The sequence below is a fragment of the Aquila chrysaetos genome, chromosome 26, assembly GCF_900496995.4.
Source record: "Aquila chrysaetos chrysaetos chromosome 26, bAquChr1.4, whole genome shotgun sequence".
NCBI lineage: Eukaryota > Metazoa > Chordata > Aves > Accipitriformes > Accipitridae > Aquila > Aquila chrysaetos.
In genome coordinates this window covers 17,673,746-17,683,369 of record NC_044029.1, presented here as the reverse complement: position 1 = coordinate 17,683,369, position 9,624 = coordinate 17,673,746, and positions in this window count along the sequence as shown.

The following is a 9,624-nucleotide window of genomic DNA, read 5'->3' as shown; positions in this document are numbered from 1 at the left end:
TGCTTTTGCTCATATCCTGCTTACTATAATTAATAAAAATTTCAATTGATCATTACGGTTAATAGACTCAATTTATAACAGGCACGAAGTCAGCAAAAATCTTTGATAACCGGAGGAAAGGTAAAGGCGGCAGGGGGAGATCAGACCACCGACTCAATTCCACACCAAGAGACTTACTCACCCCCCCACCCCCCCTTGAGCATGTGCTGTAGAACAAAAGAACACTTTAATTTCTTTAATACCTTTAATTCGAAGCGGGGAAACTTTAACCCAATAGAAACTGTGCGAGATAAGCGACTCCCAGTAATAGTTTGGGGGAAGAACTTTGGAAATCGAATATGTATAACTGAACTGTACAAAGTGCTTGCCCGTTTAGGCATGAGGTGTGCTAGCTTTGTGGATTACCACCTAGCCCCCAACTTTGCACAAACATGAATTGGAGTAAAATACCTCTGCTCTGTGTGTATATTGGCGTTTCACACACCGGGTAAACGACCCCACATCCCAAGCCGTACCTTTCGTTCCTAACCTTGCTGTGTGAAGCAAAAGGTGATGGAGGAGCTATCCGTATGGTTTAATTACATTGTTTCGTACACTAAGGCTTGACCCAAATCTCTTTGTAGCCACCGTAGTCAACTTCAGCTGGCTTTGTGACACTTAAATTGTTAGAACCTTCTGTGCTTGAAACAGTAGTAAGACCACAAAGCCTTCCATTCTTTCAAATTTGCATCAACTCTGTTCAGTAAGACTGAATTTCTCTAAGGGACTTTTCCAACTGAGTACTATGGTTCCTCAGTTTAGTACTGTAAATGAACTCTAAGAACAAGGTGGACATAATGTGAGATTAAACGACTTATTAAATGTGTTCATTGCTACAGTAGCTACAGAAACCAACCAGCTAAAATAAAAAAGGCTACTATGGTGAAAGTGGTGGTGCATTTTTGTCACCTGTCTCATTTGCAACTGAAAGGAGAAAAAAGAGAGAAAGAAAAACCATTCAAATTTAAATGTTACAGTAAGATTAATGATAACAGCAGTTCTCATGCATATGAGGGAGAGAAGACTGTTCACAGTAACAGCAGCTGGACAGACACATAGATATATAATACCTTTTTTAATGCCACCAAATATATTACTTTGCATGTTTGCCTGTCTGTCTGGTTCAGTTTGACTTTCAGAGTCAGGAGGGCACACCACAGGCACCTGCAAACATTGTCTTGTCCTGCATAATAAATCAATCGTATGATTGCCCAACATTCAAGCACCAGCCGTTAACAGTACATAGGAATACAGGATCGCAGTCATCCTTACAAATTCTGTTTTATATTGGACCGTCTTCCAGGTCCTAAACACAATGTCATTTTTCCCATTTGCATTAACATGTACAGGAAGAAAAAAGTAAGATTATTCCACCTATAAAAGGAAATGCACTAGCAACTTTGGAAGCCCAGAGCAAAGTTAATAGCAAATCAAATGAAATTTAACAATCTGTGCAAAGGAATCCTCTGACATTTGGAACTGCATACAGATATCGCCTAGAATAAAAATCCTGCTTTCTTCTGCCTCAGATTCATACTGGCATAGCTCTCAACATTTCTGTGACCCAGCCGGTATGCAGTTAGTCAAGAGCACAAACGGCTCTTTGGGGTTCTCACAATATTAAACTACAGCTGAAAAAAGAGAAGAGTTATCAAGGAGAGGAATTACCACCCATGACCTTTTATTTTTTGCAGCTAGAATAATCATGAGGAACAGCACTGATGGGCCCATAGGGAGGAGAGCATATTATAAGTGCACACGGAAACCTTGCCAATTCTTTGCTTTCTTTAAAAATGCTGTTTTCTAGAGACAAGACCAATCAAGCTACGAAAGCCCACAAAAGGATGCAAAACATGACCAGAACTGAGACTCACAGCTTCCTCGCAAGATAATGTCAACTAAACTATAATGGACTTTTTGAAGCCAGAAAAGACTTTTCATGAAATTTCATTCTTCTGACAAGTCTTAAGGTTGTCAGTTTAAGTTTGGCTTTACTTAAGACCCATACCCAGTGTCACTCCAGCTTTCTCCCCCTGCTCTCCAATCTTCACCTGTTGATTAAGGTGGCTCCAGCACTCAGTGTTGTGAACAGAGGGACTCTAACAAATCCCTGCCTCATTTTGCTCCCATTAGCCAGTGGATGGTGCTCTTAAAAGACTGGTGCCTCTCCATCAGCCTGGGGAACTGGCCAGGCTAGCCTGAGCGGCCGCCCTGAGGTCTCCGGGCTCCTACAAGACACCCTTCCATGGCTTGCGTCCATCACAGGTACCTGCAGCACAAACCCCAGCCAAATAAGCCCTCCCGGGTGTCCTAGTTGCAGCTGGGATAAAGTTAACTGTCTTCCTAGTAGCTGCTAGGTGCTATGTTTTGAGTTCAGTATGTGAAGAATGTTGATAACACCGATGTTTTCAGTTGTTGCTAAGTAGTGTTTAGACTAATGTCAAGGATTTTTCAGCTTCTCATGCCCAGCCAGCGAGAAAGCTGGGGGGGCACAAGAAGTTGGCACAGGACACAGCCAGGGCACCTGACCCAAACTGGCCAACAGGGTATTCCATACCGTGGGACGTCCCATCTAGTATAGGAACTGGGGAGTGGGGGCGGGGAATCGCTGCTCGGGGACTAGCGGGGTGCCGGTCGGCAGGTGGTGAGCAATTGCACTGCGCATCATTTGTACATTCCAATCCTTTCATTATTGCTGTTGTCAATTTATTAGTGTTATCATTATCACTATTAGTTTCTTCCTTTCTGTTCTATTAAACTGTTCTTATCTCAACCCACGAGTTTTACTTCTTTTCCCGATTTTCTCCCCCATCCCGCTGCGGGGGGCGGGGGGAGTGTGAGTGAGAGGCTGCGTGGTGCTTAGTTGCTGGCTGGGGTTAAACCACGACACCGGGACATTTGAGTGCAGACACACCGGAGTGACTGCGCAGAGTTAGGCAGGGCCAGAGCAGTTCATCGTTTCAGAGTCAAACCTGGCTCTGCTTGAGGTGATGGCGTGGTGAAGGAGAGGCAGCAGCATCCTCCATGGGGCATGGATCAAGAGTTGGACCCAGTGAGATCAAAAACCATGCCAGAAAACACTGCTATAGCCAATATGTAAAGGTCAAGCGGCCAGGCTTTCTCTTTAACTCAGTGATGACGGTTTGCACGGGGGGTAGGCTGAGAGATCGCCTGCCGGACTGGTCCCTTCTGGGGTCCTAGGTATCTCTCCATATCGCAGCAGAGCCCGGGCAAATTCATAACATGCACTGATGTCTAAGTTGGAACGGACTATTAGGTCAATGAGGAAAGAGCCTGCTGAGGGCCTTGTAACTGCACTATTCTCTGCTTTAGAGTATTTCCCCCACTCTGGTGGCAGACGGCACTCCCTGGTCACCAGGGGCTTCAGGTGCACACAAGGTCTCACCTTTGTGCCACCCTCCAGCTGGATGTTGCAACAGGAGTTTCGGAGCACTCCACCCGCCATCTGTGTTTGGGCAGCTCAGCTCCCAGACTCACAGCATCCAACACAACAGGTGTTGTCAACCCCCTCAAACACAAGCATCTTCCAGTTCCAGGCTGCTTAGGTTTGGTTTTGGTTGTCAGTGCCTTCCAAACATCAGACGGTGTCATATACTGAGTCATGCCCTTCCATCCGGCATACAGCCACATGGAGCAAAGGTGCAGATGGAACAGCAAACCTATGAGCAGGACAGAAAGCGCTGGGGATGCAGAACCCGCATTACTAGCAAGATTCCTGATACCAGTGAGCTAACTGCTGCCTGGGAATTGTCTGGGACCAAGGAGGTGTGCGCATAGGTGAGATCTCAGGTCTGTTTAGCCCTGCCATCAAAGGGGAAGGGTTCAGAGGCAAAGAGCATTTCTGCATTTGCTCTGTGTGAAGATCTTAGAAGATTTGACTTGATGCAGTTTTTACTGTGGAAATTCTGCATATATATCCCACAGTTGTCTTACAGGAGCCTTTGGAGACACAAAGAGCTAACAGACCTACCTATGTGACACATGTAAATGAGAAAAGACTTTTTCTCCAGATGGCCTGAAATCTTCTCCACCCTGTGTTTATTCAAGTTTATTAGTAGCAATAAGCTTTTGGGAGAAAGCAGGTATGAATTAATGAAGCTAGAGAAAGAAGCTGAATTTCTGAGACAGCAAGTCACAACCCACACCAAAGACCATTTCTGGTATTTCCAAAGATTTCCTGTACTGCTGTCTCTTCACATATGCTTATTCTCCAGCCACACTCCACCCTTGTACGCTGAAGTCTAAGCTGATTTTCATCTCTGATTAGATGAGACTATCAGTGTGAAAACTGCAGATACTTACTTCGTTCTCCTAAGTGAGTGGGACCTTCTTCAGTTTCCATCCCACCTTTTTTTTTTTTTTTTTTTTTTTTTAATACTAAACCATGCAGAGTTGAAGTTATTTTCCATTCTAACCTGCAAGCAAATAAATCTTGGTGAAGGGTACAGCAACATGCAGGTAGCTTTTAAGTAACTTCTGTTCCTCCAGAAAGACAGCCATGACAGGCAGGAGACATCATCCTGTAATCACCCCGTTAGAGCAAAACATTCACGTGCTGTCTGTGCTCTCTTGTCCAAGTAGGCAACAAAATACCAGGCCTAGCCAAATTCCTTCCATTCCAAAAGTATTATCTTGTATCGTAACTGCCTGGAAATCTCAAGAGCCTCTCACTGCAATTATAAAAATATCTTCATAGGTATGATCAGTTCTTTGATTAACGTGGATCACTCGTATGTGAGTCCACTGCATGCCCACTTCACGAGCAGGCTTCATTTTTTAAGGTCTGCCCTGTTAAACTATTTCCTACAGCTTGCCACCTTTTTTCCACTGGAGGTATCAATTTCACCAGTACGCCCCCTCAGCCAATTTAACTTTCAAAGATCCTTTGTCAAACTTCTAGTACAATGCAAAGAAAAACATACCACTTCGTAGTATTGACTTACCAAGACTGACAGAAGAACAGCACATCATCTATATTTTGCCATTAAGCAGCTGAAAGGCTGAGAAAAGAAAGTCAGGTATTTTTTACCCACCAGTAAACACATTCTTTCAAGGAGACTTCTTTTTTTTAATCAGCCAAAGGGCAGATCAGCCTAACTGTATATTTCACGCTGCTAGTAAATTCATCAGTGTTAGGAAAAGTACATTAGGTAAGGGGAGAACACAGATACGTAGATAAATTTACACTGAACATACAATCTGAATAAACTCTTCTCTAGGATTTTTCTTTTTCTTTTCTTTCTTTTCCCCTTCAATGCCACATATTTTGAACAGCATTCCTGTAAAAAAATCTTTGGATTGCCCTAACCTATCATCTCCTGGTAATCTTCTCCTTTAAACTGAGGAGAATAAAAGATAGTACTGCGACTGCTGAGACAACTGTGCCCGTCTACTTTTTACAGGCAAGTCAAAGCAAGATCAACTCTGGAAACTCCAGCGGTTTTTGCTCTCGAAGACTATAATGCCATTAGTCATTCTATAAACTTATCAAGCTTGATCTTAAGAGTAGCTTCTTTTTTGTGCTTGCCCATCTTATGAGACTTTGCCAGAACCTGATTGCAGTGCCCGTTATGTCCTATCATTTAATTTGTGTCAATTTATATCAATTTGTTCTTGCACCAGCAACCTCTTTAAGCTGAAGTATTTCTTTTTTCTGGCACTTAATCCTCCTCTGACTTGGCCACCGAAGAACTGAATGCCCCTCTTCCACCATCACTTTGTGGACTAAACACACCATCATCATCTAGTTTTGCCTTACAGAGTAGGTATCTTCATATCCCCTCCCCATCTTTACTGAACCTCTCCAGTGTCAATTCATTTCCTCACCGGTACCCTATGCAAACATTAAGAGGCCTTATTCTCGCCTGGTCACACATTAGTTGTGTGCTGTGACACCCCCCTCATACAATTAACAGAGTCTCAGATTATAGCAGAAGCTTTCATTATTAAGTCCCCACCCGCATGATCTTTCACTCCATACTACTTAATTTCAGCCCTTGCTGTTAGCCCCATCCTCTAGGTCACGTGGATCTTCCTGTGAGATACTCAGCTCCTCCCCTGTACTGGCAAGGCTTTGTGTCCTCAGCAGCAATTATCAGCACCTTCCTTTTTTCTGCATCACAGTCATTTACAAAATGCCTACACAAGGTCAATCCCACACAGGGATCTGAAGCACAATAGTACCCAAGGAAGGCTTTCCTGGTGGCTTTCTGACCCATTCAGGAGCTAAGGTTCCTCATAAGAAAACCTATTCTTGGGGGATTTTGAGTCCAATAAGGACATCAGAAAGGTCTCAGACCAAGTGAATAATGCCTCATAAAGAGGCAAATTCTGCTTCTGAGAGTTTTTATCCAGCACTACATAAATTGCCAGCACAGGAACCATGCAGCCAGTGTGCACATTACTAAGCCAGAGATTATTCAGGCCCCTCCAGAGTCAGTCACCACGCAGGAAACACCAGCAACTTAATAGGCTGAAATTGAAATGCTTGTGCTGTAAACATCAACAGTACAGGTGGTATAAACACACCTATAAAACAAATCGGTAGGGTCACAAAGTTACAAGAATATGCAGCAACCTCTTGGTGATAAAAAATATTGGATGACTTGACTGTCTCTCTGGACTTAAGATTCTAATGAGTTACTACAATTGAGTAATAAATCAATTACACAGATGGAAAAGGCACAATATGTGTCCTTGGATATACCCTGAAGATCACAAAACACATTCAAAACAAGAGCTATGTTTCAAAACACTTGTGGAAGGCAGGAAACTGCAATCTTCACTTACAAGTAATAACCAAGAGGCATACGCCACCCAGCATTTCCCAGAATAACTCCGAATGGCTTTTTGGTGCTGCTGTTTGCCTGGCAATGACACTGTACACCAAACACTGTCCTTCTTCATTAGCTGGGAGAGGAACACCGTACACAACTGACGATTCCTTTTCCTTATGAAAGGATCCTTACACTGTAGGTTATTTGCATCTGTGATGGGAAAGTTGCTTCTACAGTGGAAAAGAAAACACTTTGTTCCCTCAGACAACTGAAGATGGTTGCTGCCTCACTCTGAAGGGGCTCTGATTCCATGTACAGATTTCAGAGCTTCTGTGTCTCACTGACAGCTACAGAAACACTTTCAGAAGGGCAAGGTGGACCCAGGGGAATTGTAACAGAGAAACAGGTGCAAAATATCTGTGTGAAAAGAGGCAAAACTATTCAATACCCTACTGAGCATCAGCCACATTTCATTTAGAGGCAGAGATACAAACACTGAACTTGCAAACTCTGGCCCTGTTGGCACCTAAAGACTGGAGGGGCCCTGATGTTGGATTGTGGAGATGAAGGAAAATAGGAGCAAACACCAGCAACTGCCTGGACCAAAACCACCATAGGCCTCTGGCACACCCAGCCACCAACAGCGTGTGATAGACCCATAATTGCCTGCTAAGAGCCTGAAAACGGCTATCAGAAAAGTTGTGAATCAGGAGATGATGGGAGAGGAACTATAGAGGTATATAAAACTTCTCCACTGGGAGATGATGAAGTTACCTTAACTTCTGGCTTCTGGAATATGACTTTTTTTTTTTTTTTTTTTTTTTTTAACCTGGAAATGTCCGGGCTGATTTTCAACATTTAGTTGAGATTTCTTATTTCTGGTAGCTCTAACAGATTGCCCGTTACAGCAAACCCACTTGCATCTTTCTCCTGAGGGTAACTATCCATCTGGAAAGCTTGGTCCAGGTTGCATATTTCTGTGCAGTGAATCTAAGACAGATGGATGGAAATAATAAACCACGAGAACGGGGATTTTTAGAACAGGATTCTGCCCATGTGGGCTACCGTGACTTCCAGCGCACTTCCGTTAGTAAATGCATCATATGCACAACAGCATAGTGACCAGACACAGGGAAGTGGTACCAGATGTGGTAGCAAGACATTCTCCTGACTGGCATACCCTTGCTCAGCAGCAATCTTCTGTCTTTGAGCTTCTTCACCCACTCCTCCACTGCTCATCGTGCTCCCCTGAACTTAAGTACAGCTGCCACTGGATGAGCCCAAGCACGTTTGTCTCTCTCTCACACCGCACCCCTTACCCTTTTTTAGTTCTACTTCCCTTGTACAAAGACCCAGGTACATTCCTGCATAGCTGAGAGGCCATGCTCCCCATCTAGAGGCAGGGATGCAGAACAAAAATCAAGAGTTTGTGCCATTTCCTATATTGCTCCATAAGCAATTGCTGTCATAGGATGCCCAGATACCCCAGTCCCACTAGGGCAGACTGGAATATGAAGGAAAATTGAGTGAAAATCTGCAGAAGATTCTTACTTCGGTACTTTCCCTGAGACGCCATGTTTCTTTTCTCTCCACTCTCTACTCTTTCTGAGCCTGGAAAAGTTATCTCTTCCCAGCAGAAGAATGGGACACATCTGGCCCTGGCCTTGATTATCTAATCCAAGAGGCACGTCCCCCATCACAAGGCTTTAAAAAATAAGCTGATAACCCTGCACTTCTGGCCACCACCTGAGACAGGCCACTGGACTGCACATGCTTTAGTCTGGCTCAGTTCAGCAGCTCTTGCAGTTTTTAAATACTGGCTTGTCACTCGGAGATAGCCCTTATATATAGTCACCAATTACAATGTGGTTATACGTCAAGTCCTATCACTCCGAAACCAGCCCCCTTGTGCAGGTGGACACTAAAAGTGTAACAGCCCTGACTTCAAGTCCTTTGCGAGTCAGCAGAAACAATCTGTTTTCCTCAGGGACACCAGGTCAAGTCCTGAGGAAGAAGCATACACTTTACTGAACCAAGCTCCCAACTTCAGGCCTTGACTTCAAACACTGAACATCAAGTAACAGAATACAGACAGCTGCCTGTACGCCCCTGTCACACCGCCAAGTCACTATCTATTCCATAGCTCTAGATAATAGGATGACGTCTAAATGAAAGGACAAATTCCAAGTGACTCACAGTAGAGGTATTTAATTAATGGTTCAAACCTGCATCAGGGGAGGCTCAGACTTGACATGAGGAAACATTTCTTTACCGAGAGGGTGGTCAAACCCAGGAACAGGCTTCCTGGAGAGGCGGTTGATGCCCCATGCCTGTCAGTGTCGAAGAGGCATTTAGTCGGACAATGCCCTTAATATCATGCTTGAACTTTTGGCCAGCCCTGAAGTGGTCACGCAGTTAGACTAGATGATCATTGTAGGTCCCTTCCAGCTGAACTATGCTATGCTATGCTGTTCTTCTTTCTACCTCCTCCTTTCCCTACCAGTGCATGCTGAGGAAATCTCTGATGACATTTCTTCCCAGCCCTGCACTAGCAGAAGGCATTCAGTGGGTAACCATGTCCCAGACTAGGCACTGGCTCTGTCACATTGTGGGAAGGAGGCATGTGCCTTCTGGTGGGGGCAAGAGCTCTGGATCGTCTCGAGATAATTGGACCATCCGCACAAACTGGCAAAAAGCAAGTGTGAAGTACGGTTTTTGGGTGTCTTCTGTGTTCATCCAGTTCAGCTGGGTTTCCACAGGACGGCAAGACCCCACGTTTCTGACACTA